Raw genomic sequence first — 21,466 nt, 5'->3', positions numbered from 1 at the left:
TTTAAATTAAAAAAAAAAAAAAAAAAAAAAAAATTACATACGGAAATTCTTGTGCTGAGAAACTGCAAATAAACAGCAAAAGGGAAAAATTACATGTCTTTCTAATTTAAAATAGAGCATCTCATGAAGGAAATAAGGTAGCGGGATCACTCTTTTTTGGTGATGTTCCACTATATGTGAGCTGTATCTGGATCAAATTTTGTGGTGATCACATGAAGAAATCAAAAGTTACAGCATTTGGAACAAAGGTAGGCATTTTTTTTTTTTTTTTTTCCTGAGTGACCTGCACAAAAATAATGACTCATAACTCCAAATCTCTAGCAAGGAGAGTCAAAAGGTTGGTATCGTTTGAAAGAAAACTTTTTACGTTAAAAAAATAAATAAATAAATTTGGATTTTCTCATGCTGAGAAACTGCTGATAAAGACAAAAGATAAAAGTTTGCTCAAGGGAAATTTTACATATATTTCATATTTGACATGCAATAACTCAGAAAGGCAATAAGGTAGGAGGACAATTCTTTTTTTGGTGATGCTCCTCTGTATGTGATCTCATAAAGAAATAAAGAGTTACAGCATTTGGAACCAAGGTAGCATTTTTGTTTATCCATTGGCGCCCCCTGATGGGCATTTTTAAATTCGTTCTTTCACGTGGAGTAACTCGTGACCGACGCATGGGATTATGTTGATCTTTGACTCATTTTAATTGGGAGCATCCACTGTAAGTGATAATGTGCCATTTTCTACAATCTATGCATGTTTCATGAAGTTATAAGCTAAAATGCCACATGATAGCTACATTTTAGTTTTAGATAGCATCTGTTGCCTGTGGGGTTTAATGTGTTGTAATTGCTTGATCAATATCTCGTGATCAGCTTATTGGATTATGATGAGGTTGGACTCATTTCAATCATGAGAATCTGCTGTAAATAATTATGTCCACAATCAAAGCATGCTTCATGAAGTTACGAGCCAAAACATGACATGAATGCCACATTGGATTATTATTTACATATGTGTCTTGCGGGGCTTCACAAGTTTAGTCAAAGCCCAAAACGTCTCAGGTTACACATGTAACCATGGTTCCCTGAGAACAGGGAACGAGACACTGCGTCTTAACACATTTAGGGGAACGCCTTAGCGGGAACCGGTGTCTGAAACGCTATCAAATCACGACAATCGTATTGGCCGGCGACAGCCTATGATGTCACTACTAGTGCGACCCCAGCGCACATAAGGGGCGCCTAGAGAACAAGTCATCCACTTATCGCCTGAAGGGACTGTTCAGCAGGCGGCCCCGAGGCATGGCAGGGAGACGCAGTGTCTCGTTCCCTGTTCTCAGGGAACCATGGTTACATGCATAACCTGAGACGTTCCCTTTCGAAAGGGAACTCGCACTGTGTCTTAACCCATTTGGGGAACGAATACCCACGCTGCCATGCTGAGGGGAGTGCATGCCAAAGAATGGCTGTGACAAATATCAGAAACCATTTCAACTGAAATGCCAAAAAACACTCCTCCTAAGGCTCGCAAAGGCTGTCAGTGACAGCATTCCCTACAGCCACCACCCAAGCTATAAGCCTCAAAGAGGCCTCCAGAAACATCTAGAGGTCTACCAAGGCCACTCAAAGGCTTGGAACATAAAGTAAACAGATACAATAGGTACCTTAGCACCTTTGGTGCTTGGCCCCTAATAATAATAAAGTAAACTAATGGATACAATAGGTGCCTTAGCACTAATAATAATAAAGTAAATTAACGGATACAATAGGTGCCTTAGCACCTTCGGTGCTTGGCCCCTAATGAAGTAAACTAACGGATACAATAGGTGCCTTAGCACCTTCGGTGCTTGGCCTCTAATAAAACTAACGATTACAATAGGTGCCTTAGCACCTTCGGTGCTTGGCCCCTAATAATAAAGTAAACTAATGGATACAATACGTGCCTTAGCACCTTCGGTGCTTGGCCCCTAAATATAGCTGCAAGCAGCAATTCAGGGCCAATCACCGAAGGCCATTGAAAATAAGGAATCATTCTAAGAATGAGAAAAATGAAATAAGAAATAATGAGAAAAATGTTTGGGTTGTAGCGCAGTGCGGCACAAGATGAGCAAAAACAGCAGAAATTGAATGTACATGAAAAAAGGTGGTTCAGAAGTAGAGGTGAGAATGAACTCAAAATGAACAGAATAAGAAATAAGAAATAATAAGAAAAATGTCTGGGTTGTAGCGCAATGCGGAGCAGGAAGAGAGAAAAAAAGACCAGAAGCTGAGATGAAAATGAACACAGAATGAACAAAAATAGATTTAATTCTAATCAGAAGAAGAAAGACTAGTACAATACTTATTGGGATAATAAAGGAATTGAAACAACACATTACAAACAACTTAAAAGTCGCCCCACACGGGACTCAAACCCACAGTCTATGGATCTGGTGATTGACACTCAATTCATTGCACCACTGGCCAGACACTTACACACACCTGCCAAACTTCAGTAGTTCATGTGAGAATGATCTCACAATGAAGAAGTTTTCATAAAAATGCAGCACATGTTATATTTATTAATTTTACTTTAGATTTTTTACAAAACAACCAATTAGAATGCTAAGCTAACAAGCATAAGACAACAAACAGAGGCAAGGTCACATTCAGAGACAAATATCTCGGGAACGGTAGCGAATATCAAAAATCTATTCAGTCATTTCTGTGCAGCTCGGTCCAAAGATCACATGAGCTGATTTTGGACAGAATTGAACAAAATTTTATAGTAGCGAAAAAACTTTTTTTCATTTACTTCAATATGGCGGACAGGTACATTTTAAAGAAAATGACAAATGACACATTGGCGGAATCTGCATACGCATTTTGGAAAATGATTTCAAAAGTTATAAGCGTTTTTGAAAAAAATCGTTATATCTGTGGAACACTAGGTGGCGCTGTGTTCAACCTTCTCAGGTCCCTTCAGGATATTCTGATGATGATATGTACCCATTTTTGTGAAGATATGTCAAATTGTTTAAAAGTTATTGCAATTTATGACAAAATTCAAAATGGCGGACACGTGGTTCATCCGATATTGACAAAATCAGTATCGTCGGAATCAGCATGATCCAAGGAATCCATAGACACTAAGACATGATTTTGTCTTTTGTCTAACATGATTTTCTAACAAAGCATTCAAAAGTTATTAGCCAAAATAGCAATTTTCCAGATCTAATGAACTGTAGGTGGCGCTGTTTCTAAATTTTGTATGTTACCTCAGATCATGGTTCCGATGAAGTGCACCAATTTTGGTTTCGATTGCTCAAAGTTTGGCCCAGATACAGCCTCTAAACTAATTTTGGGTCAACCTCGTTAACTTCATGACATCATAACTTTTTTTTTCTACGCATAGAAAAAAAAAAATTCTGTTCAGTCAATTCTGTGTGGCTCAGTCCAAAGATCATCTGATCAAAGTTTGGACAAAATTGGACAAATTTTGAAGGAGGAATAGCGAAAAAACTGCATACTGTACTTTTCAAAATGGCTGCTACTGTAATGGGCAGAGACTTAATGTAAGATGTTGCATGGAATCAGCATGAAGAGATGAATCAGATGTACTAAGTTTCATTTTTCTAGAGCAAATGGTTCAAAACTTATAACCTTTAGAATAGTGAAATTTTGAACTGGTGGTGGCGCTACAGAGTTGGTCATAGAGACTCCAAATTTGGTTCAATGATTTTTCATCAAGTGTGCCAAATTTCATCATTTTCTCATGTTCCATTGATAGACTCCCAGTGGGGAAAAATAATAATAATAAAACTAACGATTACAATAGGGGCTATAGCACCTTCGGTGCTTGGCCCCTAATAAAGTAAACTAACGGATACAATAGGGGCTACAGCCCCTTCGGTGCTTGGCTCCTAATAATAAAGTAAACTAACGGATACAATAGGGGCTACAGCCCCTTCGGGGCTTGGCCCCTAATAATAAAGAAAACTAATGGATACAATAAGGGCTACAGCCCCTTCGGGGCTTGGCCCATTTAATAATAATAAACTAAACTAACAATTACAATAGGGGTTACAGCCCTGAAGGGGCTTGGCCCCAATAATAATAATAATAAAGTAAACTAACGGATACAATAGGGGCTAAACAAATATATATATATATATGTAAACAAAATACTAAATATAAATATTAAAATAAAATAAATTAAAAAGAAACAGTATAACAGAATAAGCAAAGATAAAAGATTTATTAAATAGTTCTTAAAAAAAAAGTATATAAACAGTATATGAATGTAAATAAAATGCTAAATACAAATATTAAAATAAAACAGAAAAGAAATTAAAAGCAGAAACAGTATGACAAATTTAACAAAGATAATAAAAGATAAAGATTAATTAAATATTACAACATAAACACCTTCATTCCACAGGAGCCAGGGCCCGTTGCTCTGCCAACCAAAGTTCCAAAGTTTTGCCTTCATAAGTGCTGCAGAAGGCTTTGTCGGCGTACCGTGAGTGTCCATACTCCTTTCTCTTTAGCTGCTGGCACAGGCTGCAGGTAAATATCTTGCATTCTTTTACTTTCTTCTCTGAAAGGCCTTCAGCAATGGCCTCTTCTTTCTTCTTCCTCCTCCAAGCTGTTGTCCGAGCAGCAGCTACCCTCTTCTGTTCAGACAGCCACTCGGAGACAGACTTTACCGCAGCTGTGGCACAGAAATGTTTACCTCTGTAAAAGCTGTGCCCAAACTCAAGTCTCTTGGGCTTTCCACAGAGCCTGCAGGGATACACCTTTGGATCCCTTCTCCATGTGGTGGCTCTGCCGTGCTTTAGGGCCTTCTTATCTTCTTTATCCCTCTTCCTTCTTCTCCAGGCTGTGGCCCTTGGTACTCTTTTAAGGGCCGCATCCGTCACAACTGATGGAGCAGGGAGCACGGCCAATGATGCACATGGAGGAACTGTAAAAGACAAACAAAGTTATTTTAGACATTTGTTGACTTTATAGGACCTCATTCTTTTACATTCATTCATACTTCATGCAAATCTTACATGACACTTTGACTTTCTTCATTTTTGGAGGCCACTGCTTGGACGTGGATGGGGTGGCTTGAGAACTACCTTCTTCCAGACTCTCCTGGAACCTTCTCCTCTTCTCACTTTTCTCCGCAGAAATAACTGGAGGCCAATGTGGCTTGCGGAAAGGTATCTTCTCTAAAGACATTGAGCTGTTCCATCGATCAGTGTGTCCAGCCCTAGCACCGACGACCCAAAGCGCTCTGTAGTGCAAGGTTCTGCAGTGGCAAGATCGCTCGCTGGGCCCTACCACCTTGGTGAAAGCTCGCTGCTACCCGAGGTGTACGAGGGTCATCGGTACTAGGGCTGGACACACTGATTGATGGAACAGCTCAATGTCTTCAGAGATAAGGTATCTTAGAGCTTTCGGGTTCACATATGGCCAAATCCAGCATGATGTAAGAGAGCATACGCTGAAGGAAGGGGGCGGGCACACTTGTCGAAGGTACCAGAGTACAGGCACTGAAGGGGGTGTGGCCTCTAGGTTTTCGGGAAAATAAATAAATAAATAAAAAGAGTTGGCAGAAAAACGAAAAGTGCTTTTCTGTCGGTGTAATTGGCCACCCGTCACCCTTATGATAGCTGCTTGCGAACGAGAACTTAGTGTGTCAAACATTTTGCCTTTAAATAACCACGTCTGCGTAAAGAACAGAACATCGTGTTGGACGTTGCTAGAATTATTTGTACTGTGAACCTATCAGAACCTTTATAAATGACATCAACTGACCTTTCATATACCTATAAGTACTGGTGTTTCTGGGTGCTAAGTTAGTTTGAGGTTGGATCCCCTTACTCATTTTCTATGGCCTTTGGAAGTGTGGAGAACTCTGTCTTCGGGAAACTCTCTGTCAACCGACTGAACCTCAGATTTGACCCCTGGACTGAGCTCATTGGTCTCTTTATGGGGGAAAACTGTGATCCCTAATGGCATCTACTGAAGGAAGCGGGTGGGCAAACTTGTCGAGGGCACCGGAGTACAAGCGTTAAAAGTGAAGCAGGGCTGATCAAAGCCGCAACAATATGGAGCGCTTCACGGATTTGCGTGTCATCCTTTCGCAGGGGCCATGCTAATCTTCTCTGTATCGATCCAATTTTAGTATATGTGCTGCCTTAGCAAGCACAAGCCTGCTGGCCCGCCCGAGGCCTATGTACACCTCGGGTAGCAGCGAGCTTTCACCAAGGTGGTAGGGCCCAGCGAGCGATCTCGCCACTGCAGAACCTTGCACTACAGAGCGCTTTGGGTCGTCGGTGCTAGGGCTGGACACACTGATCGATGGAACAGCTCAATGTCTTCAGAGATAAGGTATCTTAGAGCTTTCGGGTTCACATATGGCCAAATCCAGCATGATGTAAGAGAGCATACGCTGAAGGAAGGGGGCGGGCACACTTGTCGAAGGTACCAGAGTACAGGCACTGAAGGGGGTGTGGCCTCTAGGTTTTCGGGAAAATAAATAAATAAATAAAAAGAGTTGGCAGAAAAACGAAAAGTGCTTTTCTGTCGGTGTAATTGGCCACCCGTCACCCTTATGATAGCTGCTTGCGAACGAGAACTTAGTGTGTCAAACATTTTGCCTTTAAATAACCACGTTTGCGTAAAGAACAGAACATCGTGTTGGACGTTGCTAGAATTATTTGTACTGTGAACCTATCAGAACCTTTATAAATGACATCAACTGACCTTTCATATACCTATAAGTACTGGTGTATCTGGGTGCTAAGTTAGTTTGAGGTTGGATCCCCTTACTCATTTTCTATGGCCTTTGGAAGTGTGGAGAACTCTGTCTTCGGGAAACTCTCTGTCAACCGACTGAACCTCAGATTTGACCCCTGGACTGAGCTCATTGGTCTCTTTATGGGGGAAAACTGTGATCCCTAATGGCATCTACTGAAGGAAGCGGGTGGACAAACTTGTCGAGGGCACCGGAGTACAAGCGTTAAAAGTGAAGCAGGGCTGATCAAAGCCGCAACAATATGGAGCGCTTCACGGATTTGCGTGTCATCCTTTCGCAGGGGCCATGCTAATCTTCTCTGTATCGATCCAATTTTAGTATATGTGCTGCCTTAGCAAGCACAAGCCTGCTGGCCCGCCCGAGGCCTATGTACACCTCGGGTAGCAGCGAGCTTTCACCAAGGTGGTAGGGCCCAGCGAGCGATCTCGCCACTGCAGAACCTTGCACTACAGAGCGCTTTGGGTCGTCGGTGCTAGGGCTGGACACACTGATCGATGGAACAGCTCAATGTCTTCAGAGATAAGGTATCTTAGAGCTTTCGGGTTCACATATGGCCAAATCCAGCATGATGTAAGAGAGCATACGCTGAAGGAAGGGGGCGGGCACACTTGTCGAAGGTACCAGAGTACAGGCACTGAAGGGGGTGTGGCCTCTAGGTTTTCGGGAAAATAAATAAATAAATAAAAAGAGTTGGCAGAAAAACGAAAAGTGCTTTTCTGTCGGTGTAATTGGCCACCCGTCACCCTTATGATAGCTGCTTGCGAACGAGAACTTAGTGTGTCAAACATTTTGCCTTTAAATAACCACGTTTGCGTAAAGAACAGAACATCGTGTTGGACGTTGCTAGAATTATTTGTACTGTGAACCTATCAGAACCTTTATAAATGACATCAACTGACCTTTCATATACCTATAAGTACTGGTGTTTCTGGGTGCTAAGTTAGTTTGAGGTTGGATCCCCTTACTCATTTTCTATGGCCTTTGGAAGTGTGGAGAACTCTGTCTTCGGGAAACTCTCTGTCAACCGACTGAACCTCAGATTTGACCCCTGGACTGAGCTCATTGGTCTCTTTATGGGGGAAAACTGCGATCCCTAATGGCATCTACTGAAGGAAGCGGGTTGGGCAAACTTGTTGAGGGCACCGGAGTACAAGCGTTAAAAGTGAAGCAGGGCTGATCAAAGCCGCAACAATATGGAGCGCTTCACGGATTTGCGTGTCATCCTTTCGCAGGGGCCATGCTAATCTTCTCTGTATCGATCCAATTTTAGTATATGTGCTGCCTTAGCAAGCACAAGCCTGCTGGCCCGCCCGAGGCCTATGTACACCTCGGGTAGCAGCGAGCTTTCACCAAGGTGGTAGGGCCCAGCGAGCGATCTCGCCACTGCAGAACCTTGCACTACAGAGCGCTTTGGGTCGTCGGTGCTAGGGCTGGACACACTGATCGATGGAACAGCTCAATGTCTTCAGAGATAAGGTATCTTAGAGCTTTCGGGTTCACATATGGCCAAATCCAGCATGATGTAAGAGAGCATACGCTGAAGGAAGGGGGCGGGCACACTTGTCGAAGGTACCAGAGTACAGGCACTGAAGGGGGTGTGGCCTCTAGGTTTTCGGGAAAATAAATAAATAAATAAAAAGAGTTGGCAGAAAAACGAAAAGTGCTTTTCTGTCGGTGTAATTGGCCACCCGTCACCCTTATGATAGCTGCTTGCGAACGAGAACTTAGTGTGTCAAACATTTTGCCTTTAAATAACCACGTTTGCGTAAAGAACAGAACATCGTGTTGGACGTTGCTAGAATTATTTGTACTGTGAACCTATCAGAACCTTTATAAATGACATCAACTGACCTTTCATATACCTATAAGTACTGGTGTTTCTGGGTGCTAAGTTAGTTTGAGGTTGGATCCCCTTACTCATTTTCTATGGCCTTTGGAAGTGTGGAGAACTCTGTCTTCGGGAAACTCTCTGTCAACCGACTGAACCTCAGATTTGACCCCTGGACTGAGCTCATTGGTCTCTTTATGGGGGAAAACTGTGATCCCTAATGGCATCTACTGAAGGAAGCGGGTGGACAAACTTGTCGAGGGCACCGGAGTACAAGCGTTAAAAGTGAAGCAGGGCTGATCAAAGCCGCAACAATATGGAGCGCTTCACGGATTTGCGTGTCATCCTTTCGCAGGGGCCATGCTAATCTTCTCTGTATCGATCCAATTTTAGTATATGTGCTGCCTTAGCAAGCACAAGCCTGCTGGCCCGCCCGAGGCCTATGTACACCTCGGGTAGCAGCGAGCTTTCACCAAGGTGGTAGGGCCCAGCGAGCGATCTCGCCACTGCAGAACCTTGCACTACAGAGCGCTTTGGGTCGTCGGTGCTAGGGCTGGACACACTGATCGATGGAACAGCTCAATGTCTTCAGAGATAAGGTATCTTAGAGCTTTCGGGTTCACATATGGCCAAATCCAGCATGATGTAAGAGAGCATACGCTGAAGGAAGGGGGCGGGCACACTTGTCGAAGGTACCAGAGTACAGGCACTGAAGGGGGTGTGGCCTCTAGGTTTTCGGGAAAATAAATAAATAAATAAAAAGAGTTGGCAGAAAAACGAAAAGTGCTTTTCTGTCGGTGTAATTGGCCACCCGTCACCCTTATGATAGCTGCTTGCGAACGAGAACTTAGTGTGTCAAACATTTTGCCTTTAAATAACCACGTTTGCGTAAAGAACAGAACATCGTGTTGGACGTTGCTAGAATTATTTGTACTGTGAACCTATCAGAACCTTTATAAATGACATCAACTGACCTTTCATATACCTATAAGTACTGGTGTATCTGGGTGCTAAGTTAGTTTGAGGTTGGATCCCCTTACTCATTTTCTATGGCCTTTGGAAGTGTGGAGAACTCTGTCTTCGGGAAACTCTCTGTCAACCGACTGAACCTCAGATTTGACCCCTGGACTGAGCTCATTGGTCTCTTTATGGGGGAAAACTGTGATCCCTAATGGCATCTACTGAAGGAAGCGGGTGGACAAACTTGTCGAGGGCACCGGAGTACAAGCGTTAAAAGTGAAGCAGGGCTGATCAAAGCCGCAACAATATGGAGCGCTTCACGGATTTGCGTGTCATCCTTTCGCAGGGGCCATGCTAATCTTCTCTGTATCGATCCAATTTTAGTATATGTGCTGCCTTAGCAAGCACAAGCCTGCTGGCCCGCCCGAGGCCTATGTACACCTCGGGTAGCAGCGAGCTTTCACCAAGGTGGTAGGGCCCAGCGAGCGATCTCGCCACTGCAGAACCTTGCACTACAGAGCGCTTTGGGTCGTCGGTGCTAGGGCTGGACACACTGATCGATGGAACAGCTCAATGTCTTCAGAGATAAGGTATCTTAGAGCTTTCGGGTTCACATATGGCCAAATCCAGCATGATGTAAGAGAGCATACGCTGAAGGAAGGGGGCGGGCACACTTGTCGAAGGTACCAGAGTACAGGCACTGAAGGGGGTGTGGCCTCTAGGTTTTCGGGAAAATAAATAAATAAATAAAAAGAGTTGGCAGAAAAACGAAAAGTGCTTTTCTGTCGGTGTAATTGGCCACCCGTCACCCTTATGATAGCTGCTTGCGAACGAGAACTTAGTGTGTCAAACATTTTGCCTTTAAATAACCACGTTTGCGTAAAGAACAGAACATCGTGTTGGACGTTGCTAGAATTATTTGTACTGTGAACCTATCAGAACCTTTATAAATGACATCAACTGACCTTTCATATACCTATAAGTACTGGTGTATCTGGGTGCTAAGTTAGTTTGAGGTTGGATCCCCTTACTCATTTTCTATGGCCTTTGGAAGTGTGGAGAACTCTGTCTTCGGGAAACTCTCTGTCAACCGACTGAACCTCAGATTTGACCCCTGGACTGAGCTCATTGGTCTCTTTATGGGGGAAAACTGTGATCCCTAATGGCATCTACTGAAGGAAGCGGGTGGACAAACTTGTCGAGGGCACCGGAGTACAAGCGTTAAAAGTGAAGCAGGGCTGATCAAAGCCGCAACAATATGGAGCGCTTCACGGATTTGCGTGTCATCCTTTCGCAGGGGCCATGCTAATCTTCTCTGTATCGATCCAATTTTAGTATATGTGCTGCCTTAGCAAGCACAAGCCTGCTGGCCCGCCCGAGGCCTATGTACACCTCGGGTAGCAGCGAGCTTTCACCAAGGTGGTAGGGCCCAGCGAGCGATCTCGCCACTGCAGAACCTTGCACTACAGAGCGCTTTGGGTCGTCGGTGCTAGGGCTGGACACACTGATCGATGGAACAGCTCAATGTCTTCAGAGATAAGGTATCTTAGAGCTTTCGGGTTCACATATGGCCAAATCCAGCATGATGTAAGAGAGCATACGCTGAAGGAAGGGGGCGGGCACACTTGTCGAAGGTACCAGAGTACAGGCACTGAAGGGGGTGTGGCCTCTAGGTTTTCGGGAAAATAAATAAATAAATAAAAAGAGTTGGCAGAAAAACGAAAAGTGCTTTTCTGTCGGTGTAATTGGCCACCCGTCACCCTTATGATAGCTGCTTGCGAACGAGAACTTAGTGTGTCAAACATTTTGCCTTTAAATAACCACGTTTGCGTAAAGAACAGAACATCGTGTTGGACGTTGCTAGAATTATTTGTACTGTGAACCTATCAGAACCTTTATAAATGACATCAACTGACCTTTCATATACCTATAAGTACTGGTGTATCTGGGTGCTAAGTTAGTTTGAGGTTGGATCCCCTTACTCATTTTCTATGGCCTTTGGAAGTGTGGAGAACTCTGTCTTCGGGAAACTCTCTGTCAACCGACTGAACCTCAGATTTGACCCCTGGACTGAGCTCATTGGTCTCTTTATGGGGGAAAACTGTGATCCCTAATGGCATCTACTGAAGGAAGCGGGTGGACAAACTTGTCGAGGGCACCGGAGTACAAGCGTTAAAAGTGAAGCAGGGCTGATCAAAGCCGCAACAATATGGAGCGCTTCACGGATTTGCGTGTCATCCTTTCGCAGGGGCCATGCTAATCTTCTCTGTATCGATCCAATTTTAGTATATGTGCTGCCTTAGCAAGCACAAGCCTGCTGGCCCGCCCGAGGCCTATGTACACCTCGGGTAGCAGCGAGCTTTCACCAAGGTGGTAGGGCCCAGCGAGCGATCTCGCCACTGCAGAACCTTGCACTACAGAGCGCTTTGGGTCGTCGGTGCTAGGGCTGGACACACTGATCGATGGAACAGCTCAATGTCTTCAGAGATAAGGTATCTTAGAGCTTTCGGGTTCACATATGGCCAAATCCAGCATGATGTAAGAGAGCATACGCTGAAGGAAGGGGGCGGGCACACTTGTCGAAGGTACCAGAGTACAGGCACTGAAGGGGGTGTGGCCTCTAGGTTTTCGGGAAAATAAATAAATAAATAAAAAGAGTTGGCAGAAAAACGAAAAGTGCTTTTCTGTCGGTGTAATTGGCCACCCGTCACCCTTATGATAGCTGCTTGCGAACGAGAACTTAGTGTGTCAAACATTTTGCCTTTAAATAACCACGTTTGCGTAAAGAACAGAACATCGTGTTGGACGTTGCTAGAATTATTTGTACTGTGAACCTATCAGAACCTTTATAAATGACATCAACTGACCTTTCATATACCTATAAGTACTGGTGTTTCTGGGTGCTAAGTTAGTTTGAGGTTGGATCCCCTTACTCATTTTCTATGGCCTTTGGAAGTGTGGAGAACTCTGTCTTCGGGAAACTCTCTGTCAACCGACTGAACCTCAGATTTGACCCCTGGACTGAGCTCATTGGTCTCTTTATGGGGGAAAACTGTGATCCCTAATGGCATCTACTGAAGGAAGCGGGTGGACAAACTTGTCGAGGGCACCGGAGTACAAGCGTTAAAAGTGAAGCAGGGCTGATCAAAGCCGCAACAATATGGAGCGCTTCACGGATTTGCGTGTCATCCTTTCGCAGGGGCCATGCTAATCTTCTCTGTATCGATCCAATTTTAGTATATGTGCTGCCTTAGCAAGCACAAGCCTGCTGGCCCGCCCGAGGCCTATGTACACCTCGGGTAGCAGCGAGCTTTCACCAAGGTGGTAGGGCCCAGCGAGCGATCTCGCCACTGCAGAACCTTGCACTACAGAGCGCTTTGGGTCGTCGGTGCTAGGGCTGGACACACTGATCGATGGAACAGCTCAATGTCTTCAGAGATAAGGTATCTTAGAGCTTTCGGGTTCACATATGGCCAAATCCAGCATGATGTAAGAGAGCATACGCTGAAGGAAGGGGGCGGGCACACTTGTCGAAGGTACCAGAGTACAGGCACTGAAGGGGGTGTGGCCTCTAGGTTTTCGGGAAAATAAATAAATAAATAAAAAGAGTTGGCAGAAAAACGAAAAGTGCTTTTCTGTCGGTGTAATTGGCCACCCGTCACCCTTATGATAGCTGCTTGCGAACGAGAACTTAGTGTGTCAAACATTTTGCCTTTAAATAACCACGTTTGCGTAAAGAACAGAACATCGTGTTGGACGTTGCTAGAATTATTTGTACTGTGAACCTATCAGAACCTTTATAAATGACATCAACTGACCTTTCATATACCTATAAGTACTGGTGTTTCTGGGTGCTAAGTTAGTTTGAGGTTGGATCCCCTTACTCATTTTCTATGGCCTTTGGAAGTGTGGAGAACTCTGTCTTCGGGAAACTCTCTGTCAACCGACTGAACCTCAGATTTGACCCCTGGACTGAGCTCATTGGTCTCTTTATGGGGGAAAACTGTGATCCCTAATGGCATCTACTGAAGGAAGCGGGTGGACAAACTTGTCGAGGGCACCGGAGTACAAGCGTTAAAAGTGAAGCAGGGCTGATCAAAGCCGCAACAATATGGAGCGCTTCACGGATTTGCGTGTCATCCTTTCGCAGGGGCCATGCTAATCTTCTCTGTATCGATCCAATTTTAGTATATGTGCTGCCTTAGCAAGCACAAGCCTGCTGGCCCGCCCGAGGCCTATGTACACCTCGGGTAGCAGCGAGCTTTCACCAAGGTGGTAGGGCCCAGCGAGCGATCTCGCCACTGCAGAACCTTGCACTACAGAGCGCTTTGGGTCGTCGGTGCTAGGGCTGGACACACTGATCGATGGAACAGCTCAATGTCTTCAGAGATAAGGTATCTTAGAGCTTTCGGGTTCACATATGGCCAAATCCAGCATGATGTAAGAGAGCATACGCTGAAGGAAGGGGGCGGGCACACTTGTCGAAGGTACCAGAGTACAGGCACTGAAGGGGGTGTGGCCTCTAGGTTTTCGGGAAAATAAATAAATAAATAAAAAGAGTTGGCAGAAAAACGAAAAGTGCTTTTCTGTCGGTGTAATTGGCCACCCGTCACCCTTATGATAGCTGCTTGCGAACGAGAACTTAGTGTGTCAAACATTTTGCCTTTAAATAACCACGTTTGCGTAAAGAACAGAACATCGTGTTGGACGTTGCTAGAATTATTTGTACTGTGAACCTATCAGAACCTTTATAAATGACATCAACTGACCTTTCATATACCTATAAGTACTGGTGTATCTGGGTGCTAAGTTAGTTTGAGGTTGGATCCCCTTACTCATTTTCTATGGCCTTTGGAAGTGTGGAGAACTCTGTCTTCGGGAAACTCTCTGTCAACCGACTGAACCTCAGATTTGACCCCTGGACTGAGCTCATTGGTCTCTTTATGGGGGAAAACTGTGATCCCTAATGGCATCTACTGAAGGAAGCGGGTGGACAAACTTGTCGAGGGCACCGGAGTACAAGCGTTAAAAGTGAAGCAGGGCTGATCAAAGCCGCAACAATATGGAGCGCTTCACGGATTTGCGTGTCATCCTTTCGCAGGGGCCATGCTAATCTTCTCTGTATCGATCCAATTTTAGTATATGTGCTGCCTTAGCAAGCACAAGCCTGCTGGCCCGCCCGAGGCCTATGTACACCTCGGGTAGCAGCGAGCTTTCACCAAGGTGGTAGGGCCCAGCGAGCGATCTCGCCACTGCAGAACCTTGCACTACAGAGCGCTTTGGGTCGTCGGTGCTAGGGCTGGACACACTGATCGATGGAACAGCTCAATGTCTTCAGAGATAAGGTATCTTAGAGCTTTCGGGTTCACATATGGCCAAATCCAGCATGATGTAAGAGAGCATACGCTGAAGGAAGGGGGCGGGCACACTTGTCGAAGGTACCAGAGTACAGGCACTGAAGGGGGTGTGGCCTCTAGGTTTTCGGGAAAATAAATAAATAAATAAAAAGAGTTGGCAGAAAAACGAAAAGTGCTTTTCTGTCGGTGTAATTGGCCACCCGTCACCCTTATGATAGCTGCTTGCGAACGAGAACTTAGTGTGTCAAACATTTTGCCTTTAAATAACCACGTTTGCGTAAAGAACAGAACATCGTGTTGGACGTTGCTAGAATTATTTGTACTGTGAACCTATCAGAACCTTTATAAATGACATCAACTGACCTTTCATATACCTATAAGTACTGGTGTATCTGGGTGCTAAGTTAGTTTGAGGTTGGATCCCCTTACTCATTTTCTATGGCCTTTGGAAGTGTGGAGAACTCTGTCTTCGGGAAACTCTCTGTCAACCGACTGAACCTCAGATTTGACCCCTGGACTGAGCTCATTGGTCTCTTTATGGGGGAAAACTGTGATCCCTAATGGCATCTACTGAAGGAAGCGGGTGGACAAACTTGTCGAGGGCACCGGAGTACAAGCGTTAAAAGTGAAGCAGGGCTGATCAAAGCCGCAACAATATGGAGCGCTTCACGGATTTGCGTGTCATCCTTTCGCAGGGGCCATGCTAATCTTCTCTGTATCGATCCAATTTTAGTATATGTGCTGCCTTAGCAAGCACAAGCCTGCTGGCCCGCCCGAGGCCTATGTACACCTCGGGTAGCAGCGAGCTTTCACCAAGGTGGTAGGGCCCAGCGAGCGATCTCGCCACTGCAGAACCTTGCACTACAGAGCGCTTTGGGTCGTCGGTGCTAGGGCTGGACACACTGATCGATGGAACAGCTCAATGTCTTCAGAGATAAGGTATCTTAGAGCTTTCGGGTTCACATATGGCCAAATCCAGCATGATGTAAGAGAGCATACGCTGAAGGAAGGGGGCGGGCACACTTGTCGAAGGTACCAGAGTACAGGCACTGAAGGGGGTGTGGCCTCTAGGTTTTCGGGAAAATAAATAAATAAATAAAAAGAGTTGGCAGAAAAACGAAAAGTGCTTTTCTGTCGGTGTAATTGGCCACCCGTCACCCTTATGATAGCTGCTTGCGAACGAGAACTTAGTGTGTCAAACATTTTGCCTTTAAATAACCACGTTTGCGTAAAGAACAGAACATCGTGTTGGACGTTGCTAGAATTATTTGTACTGTGAACCTATCAGAACCTTTATAAATGACATCAACTGACCTTTCATATACCTATAAGTACTGGTGTTTCTGGGTGCTAAGTTAGTTTGAGGTTGGATCCCCTTACTCATTTTCTATGGCCTTTGGAAGTGTGGAGAACTCTGTCTTCGGGAAACTCTCTGTCAACCGACTGAACCTCAGATTTGACCCCTGGACTGAGCTCATTGGTCTCTTTATGGGGGAAAACTGTGATCCCTAATGGCATCTACTGAAGGAAGCGGGTGGACAAACTTGTCGAGGGCACCGGAGTACAAGCGTTAAAAGTGAAGCAGGGCTGATCAAAGCCGCAACAATATGGAGCGCTTCACGGATTTGCGTGTCATCCTTTCGCAGGGGCCATGCTAATCTTCTCTGTATCGATCCAATTTTAGTATATGTGCTGCCTTAGCAAGCACAAGCCTGCTGGCCCGCCCGAGGCCTATGTACACCTCGGGTAGCAGCGAGCTTTCACCAAGGTGGTAGGGCCCAGCGAGCGATCTCGCCACTGCAGAACCTTGCACTACAGAGCGCTTTGGGTCGTCGGTGCTAGGGCTGGACACACTGATCGATGGAACAGCTCAATGTCTTCAGAGATAAGGTATCTTAGAGCTTTCGGGTTCACATATGGCCAAATCCAGCATGATGTAAGAGAGCATACGCTGAAGGAAGGGGGCGGGCACACTTGTCGAAGGTACCAGAGTACAGGCACTGAAGGGGGTGTGGCCTCTAGGTTTTCGGGAAAATAAATAAATAAATAAAAAGAGTTGGCAGAAAAACGAAAAGTGCTTTTCTGTCGGTGTAATTGGCCACCCGTCACCCTTATGATAGCTGCTTGCGAACGAGAACTTAGTGTGTCAAACATTTTGCCTTTAAATAACCACGTTTGCGTAAAGAACAGAACATCGTGTTGGACGTTGCTAGAATTATTTGTACTGTGAACCTATCAGAACCTTTATAAATGACATCAACTGACCTTTCATATACCTATAAGTACTGGTGTATCTGGGTGCTAAGTTAGTTTGAGGTTGGATCCCCTTACTCATTTTCTATGGCCTTTGGAAGTGTGGAGAACTCTGTCTTCGGGAAACTCTCTGTCAACCGACTGAACCTCAGATTTGACCCCTGGACTGAGCTCATTGGTCTCTTTATGGGGGAAAACTGTGATCCCTAATGGCATCTACTGAAGGAAGCGGGTGGACAAACTTGTCGAGGGCACCGGAGTACAAGCGTTAAAAGTGAAGCAGGGCTGATCAAAGCCGCAACAATATGGAGCGCTTCACGGATTTGCGTGTCATCCTTTCGCAGGGGCCATGCTAATCTTCTCTGTATCGATCCAATTTTAGTATATGTGCTGCCTTAGCAAGCACAAGCCTGCTGGCCCGCCCGAGGCCTATGTACACCTCGGGTAGCAGCGAGCTTTCACCAAGGTGGTAGGGCCCAGCGAGCGATCTCGCCACTGCAGAACCTTGCACTACAGAGCGCTTTGGGTCGTCGGTGCTAGGGCTGGACACACTGATCGATGGAACAGCTCAATGTCTTCAGAGATAAGGTATCTTAGAGCTTTCGGGTTCACATATGGCCAAATCCAGCATGATGTAAGAGAGCATACGCTGAAGGAAGGGGGCGGGCACACTTGTCGAAGGTACCAGAGTACAGGCACTGAAGGGGGTGTGGCCTCTAGGTTTTCGGGAAAATAAATAAATAAATAAAAAGAGTTGGCAGAAAAACGAAAAGTGCTTTTCTGTCGGTGTAATTGGCCACCCGTCACCCTTATGATAGCTGCTTGCGAACGAGAACTTAGTGTGTCAAACATTTTGCCTTTAAATAACCACGTTTGCGTAAAGAACAGAACATCGTGTTGGACGTTGCTAGAATTATTTGTACTGTGAACCTATCAGAACCTTTATAAATGACATCAACTGACCTTTCATATACCTATAAGTACTGGTGTATCTGGGTGCTAAGTTAGTTTGAGGTTGGATCCCCTTACTCATTTTCTATGGCCTTTGGAAGTGTGGAGAACTCTGTCTTCGGGAAACTCTCTGTCAACCGACTGAACCTCAGATTTGACCCCTGGACTGAGCTCATTGGTCTCTTTATGGGGGAAAACTGTGATCCCTAATGGCATCTACTGAAGGAAGCGGGTGGACAAACTTGTCGAGGGCACCGGAGTACAAGCGTTAAAAGTGAAGCAGGGCTGATCAAAGCCGCAACAATATGGAGCGCTTCACGGATTTGCGTGTCATCCTTTCGCAGGGGCCATGCTAATCTTCTCTGTATCGATCCAATTTTAGTATATGTGCTGCCTTAGCAAGCACAAGCCTGCTGGCCCGCCCGAGGCCTATGTACACCTCGGGTAGCAGCGAGCTTTCACCAAGGTGGTAGGGCCCAGCGAGCGATCTCGCCACTGCAGAACCTTGCACTACAGAGCGCTTTGGGTCGTCGGTGCTAGGGCTGGACACACTGATCGATGGAACAGCTCAATGTCTTCAGAGATAAGGTATCTTAGAGCTTTCGGGTTCACATATGGCCAAATCCAGCATGATGTAAGAGAGCATACGCTGAAGGAAGGGGGCGGGCACACTTGTCGAAGGTACCAGAGTACAGGCACTGAAGGGGGTGTGGCCTCTAGGTTTTCGGGAAAATAAATAAATAAATAAAAAGAGTTGGCAGAAAAACGAAAAGTGCTTTTCTGTCGGTGTAATTGGCCACCCGTCACCCTTATGATAGCTGCTTGCGAACGAGAACTTAGTGTGTCAAACATTTTGCCTTTAAATAACCACGTTTGCGTAAAGAACAGAACATCGTGTTGGACGTTGCTAGAATTATTTGTACTGTGAACCTATCAGAACCTTTATAAATGACATCAACTGACCTTTCATATACCTATAAGTACTGGTGTATCTGGGTGCTAAGTTAGTTTGAGGTTGGATCCCCTTACTCATTTTCTATGGCCTTTGGAAGTGTGGAGAACTCTGTCTTCGGGAAACTCTCTGTCAACCGACTGAACCTCAGATTTGACCCCTGGACTGAGCTCATTGGTCTCTTTATGGGGGAAAACTGTGATCCCTAATGGCATCTACTGAAGGAAGCGGGTGGACAAACTTGTCGAGGGCACCGGAGTACAAGCGTTAAAAGTGAAGCAGGGCTGATCAAAGCCGCAACAATATGGAGCGCTTCACGGATTTGCGTGTCATCCTTTCGCAGGGGCCATGCTAATCTTCTCTGTATCGATCCAATTTTAGTATATGTGCTGCCTTAGCAAGCACAAGCCTGCTGGCCCGCCCGAGGCCTATGTACACCTCGGGTAGCAGCGAGCTTTCACCAAGGTGGTAGGGCCCAGCGAGCGATCTCGCCACTGCAGAACCTTGCACTACAGAGCGCTTTGGGTCGTCGGTGCTAGGGCTGGACACACTGATCGATGGAACAGCTCAATGTCTTCAGAGATAAGGTATCTTAGAGCTTTCGGGTTCACATATGGCCAAATCCAGCATGATGTAAGAGAGCATACGCTGAAGGAAGGGGGCGGGCACACTTGTCGAAGGTACCAGAGTACAGGCACTGAAGGGGGTGTGGCCTCTAGGTTTTCGGGAAAATAAATAAATAAATAAAAAGAGTTGGCAGAAAAACGAAAAGTGCTTTTCTGTCGGTGTAATTGGCCACCCGTCACCCTTATGATAGCTGCTTGCGAACGAGAACTTAGTGTGTCAAACATTTTGCCTTTAAATAACCACGTTTGCGTAAAGAACAGAACATCGTGTTGGACGTTGCTAGAATTATTTGTACTGTGAACCTATCAGAACCTTTATAAATGACATCAACTGACCTTTCATATACCTATAAGTACTGGTGTATCTGGGTGCTAAGTTAGTTTGAGGTTGGATCCCCTTACTCATTTTCTATGGCCTTTGGAAGTGTGGAGAACTCTGTCTTCGGGAAACTCTCTGTCAACCGACTGAACCTCAGATTTGACCCCTGGACTGAGCTCATTGGTCTCTTTATGGGGGAAAACTGTGATCCCTAATGGCATCTACTGAAGGAAGCGGGTGGACAAACTTGTCGAGGGCACCGGAGTACAAGCGTTAAAAGTGAAGCAGGGCTGATCAAAGCCGCAACAATATGGAGCGCTTCACGGATTTGCGTGTCATCCTTTCGCAGGGGCCATGCTAATCTTCTCTGTATCGATCCAATTTTAGTATATGTGCTGCCTTAGCAAGCACAAGCCTGCTGGCCCGCCCGAGGCCTATGTACACCTCGGGTAGCAGCGAGCTTTCACCAAGGTGGTAGGGCCCAGCGAGCGATCTCGCCACTGCAGAACCTTGCACTACAGAGCGCTTTGGGTCGTCGGTGCTAGGGCTGGACACACTGATCGATGGAACAGCTCAATGTCTTCAGAGATAAGGTATCTTAGAGCTTTCGGGTTCACATATGGCCAAATCCAGCATGATGTAAGAGAGCATACGCTGAAGGAAGGGGGCGGGCACACTTGTCGAAGGTACCAGAGTACAGGCACTGAAGGGGGTGTGGCCTCTAGGTTTTCGGGAAAATAAATAAATAAATAAAAAGAGTTGGCAGAAAAACGAAAAGTGCTTTTCTGTCGGTGTAATTGGCCACCCGTCACCCTTATGATAGCTGCTTGCGAACGAGAACTTAGTGTGTCAAACATTTTGCCTTTAAATAACCACGTTTGCGTAAAGAACAGAACATCGTGTTGGACGTTGCTAGAATTATTTGTACTGTGAACCTATCAGAACCTTTATAAATGACATCAACTGACCTTTCATATACCTATAAGTACTGGTGTATCTGGGTGCTAAGTTAGTTTGAGGTTGGATCCCCTTACTCATTTTCTATGGCCTTTGGAAGTGTGGAGAACTCTGTCTTCGGGAAACTCTCTGTCAACCGACTGAACCTCAGATTTGACCCCTGGACTGAGCTCATTGGTCTCTTTATGGGGGAAAACTGTGATCCCTAATGGCATCTACTGAAGGAAGCGGGTGGGCAAACTTGTCGAGGGCACCGGAGTACAAGCGTTAAAAGTGAAGCAGGGCTGATCAAAGCCGCAACAATATGGAGCGCTTCACGGATTTGCGTGTCATCCTTTCGCAGGGGCCATGCTAATCTTCTCTGTATCGATCCAATTTTAGTATATGTGCTGCCTTAGCAAGCACAAGCCTGCTGGCCCGCCCGAGGCCTATGTACACCTCGGGTAGCAGCGAGCTTTCACCAAGGTGGTAGG

General features: G+C 45.5%; 17 non-coding genes across 17 annotated transcripts; all 17 read right to left on the bottom strand.

Moving 5' to 3' along the window:
• Positions 1 to 6,074: 6,074 nt before the first annotated feature.
• On the bottom strand, positions 6,075 to 6,181 carry LOC127496351 (U6 spliceosomal RNA). The gene has a single exon (XR_007925317.1). It is a non-coding gene; the product is annotated as a U6 spliceosomal RNA (small nuclear RNA).
• An 844-nt stretch (positions 6,182 to 7,025) lies between these two features.
• On the bottom strand, positions 7,026 to 7,132 carry LOC127496350 (U6 spliceosomal RNA). Its single transcript, XR_007925316.1, has one exon. It is a non-coding gene; the product is annotated as a U6 spliceosomal RNA (small nuclear RNA).
• An 845-nt stretch (positions 7,133 to 7,977) lies between these two features.
• On the bottom strand, positions 7,978 to 8,084 carry LOC127496349 (U6 spliceosomal RNA). Its single transcript, XR_007925315.1, has one exon. It is a non-coding gene; the product is annotated as a U6 spliceosomal RNA (small nuclear RNA).
• Positions 8,085 to 8,928: 844 nt separating this feature from the next.
• On the bottom strand, positions 8,929 to 9,035 carry LOC127496348 (U6 spliceosomal RNA). The gene has a single exon (XR_007925314.1). It is a non-coding gene; the product is annotated as a U6 spliceosomal RNA (small nuclear RNA).
• An 844-nt stretch (positions 9,036 to 9,879) lies between these two features.
• LOC127496347 (U6 spliceosomal RNA) lies at positions 9,880 to 9,986 on the bottom strand. The gene has a single exon (XR_007925313.1). It is a non-coding gene; the product is annotated as a U6 spliceosomal RNA (small nuclear RNA).
• Positions 9,987 to 10,830: 844 nt separating this feature from the next.
• LOC127496346 (U6 spliceosomal RNA) lies at positions 10,831 to 10,937 on the bottom strand. Its single transcript, XR_007925312.1, has one exon. It is a non-coding gene; the product is annotated as a U6 spliceosomal RNA (small nuclear RNA).
• Positions 10,938 to 11,781: 844 nt separating this feature from the next.
• LOC127496345 (U6 spliceosomal RNA) lies at positions 11,782 to 11,888 on the bottom strand. The gene has a single exon (XR_007925311.1). It is a non-coding gene; the product is annotated as a U6 spliceosomal RNA (small nuclear RNA).
• An 844-nt stretch (positions 11,889 to 12,732) lies between these two features.
• LOC127496344 (U6 spliceosomal RNA) lies at positions 12,733 to 12,839 on the bottom strand. The gene has a single exon (XR_007925310.1). It is a non-coding gene; the product is annotated as a U6 spliceosomal RNA (small nuclear RNA).
• Positions 12,840 to 13,683: 844 nt separating this feature from the next.
• On the bottom strand, positions 13,684 to 13,790 carry LOC127496342 (U6 spliceosomal RNA). Its single transcript, XR_007925309.1, has one exon. It is a non-coding gene; the product is annotated as a U6 spliceosomal RNA (small nuclear RNA).
• Positions 13,791 to 14,634: 844 nt separating this feature from the next.
• LOC127496341 (U6 spliceosomal RNA) lies at positions 14,635 to 14,741 on the bottom strand. The gene has a single exon (XR_007925308.1). It is a non-coding gene; the product is annotated as a U6 spliceosomal RNA (small nuclear RNA).
• Positions 14,742 to 15,585: 844 nt separating this feature from the next.
• LOC127496340 (U6 spliceosomal RNA) lies at positions 15,586 to 15,692 on the bottom strand. The gene has a single exon (XR_007925307.1). It is a non-coding gene; the product is annotated as a U6 spliceosomal RNA (small nuclear RNA).
• An 844-nt stretch (positions 15,693 to 16,536) lies between these two features.
• LOC127496339 (U6 spliceosomal RNA) lies at positions 16,537 to 16,643 on the bottom strand. Its single transcript, XR_007925306.1, has one exon. It is a non-coding gene; the product is annotated as a U6 spliceosomal RNA (small nuclear RNA).
• Positions 16,644 to 17,487: 844 nt separating this feature from the next.
• Positions 17,488 to 17,594, bottom strand: LOC127496338 (U6 spliceosomal RNA). The gene has a single exon (XR_007925305.1). It is a non-coding gene; the product is annotated as a U6 spliceosomal RNA (small nuclear RNA).
• Positions 17,595 to 18,438: 844 nt separating this feature from the next.
• On the bottom strand, positions 18,439 to 18,545 carry LOC127496337 (U6 spliceosomal RNA). The gene has a single exon (XR_007925304.1). It is a non-coding gene; the product is annotated as a U6 spliceosomal RNA (small nuclear RNA).
• Positions 18,546 to 19,389: 844 nt separating this feature from the next.
• LOC127496336 (U6 spliceosomal RNA) lies at positions 19,390 to 19,496 on the bottom strand. Its single transcript, XR_007925303.1, has one exon. It is a non-coding gene; the product is annotated as a U6 spliceosomal RNA (small nuclear RNA).
• Positions 19,497 to 20,340: 844 nt separating this feature from the next.
• On the bottom strand, positions 20,341 to 20,447 carry LOC127496335 (U6 spliceosomal RNA). Its single transcript, XR_007925302.1, has one exon. It is a non-coding gene; the product is annotated as a U6 spliceosomal RNA (small nuclear RNA).
• Positions 20,448 to 21,291: 844 nt separating this feature from the next.
• LOC127496334 (U6 spliceosomal RNA) lies at positions 21,292 to 21,398 on the bottom strand. The gene has a single exon (XR_007925301.1). It is a non-coding gene; the product is annotated as a U6 spliceosomal RNA (small nuclear RNA).
• Between the last annotated feature and the right edge of the window lie 68 nt (positions 21,399 to 21,466).

The sequence above is a fragment of the Ctenopharyngodon idella genome, chromosome 15 (assembly GCF_019924925.1).
Source record: "Ctenopharyngodon idella isolate HZGC_01 chromosome 15, HZGC01, whole genome shotgun sequence".
Taxonomy (NCBI): domain Eukaryota; kingdom Metazoa; phylum Chordata; class Actinopteri; order Cypriniformes; family Xenocyprididae; genus Ctenopharyngodon; species Ctenopharyngodon idella.
The sequence above is the reverse complement of the archived record's forward strand: the minus strand, read 5'-3'. Positions and strand labels throughout refer to the sequence as shown.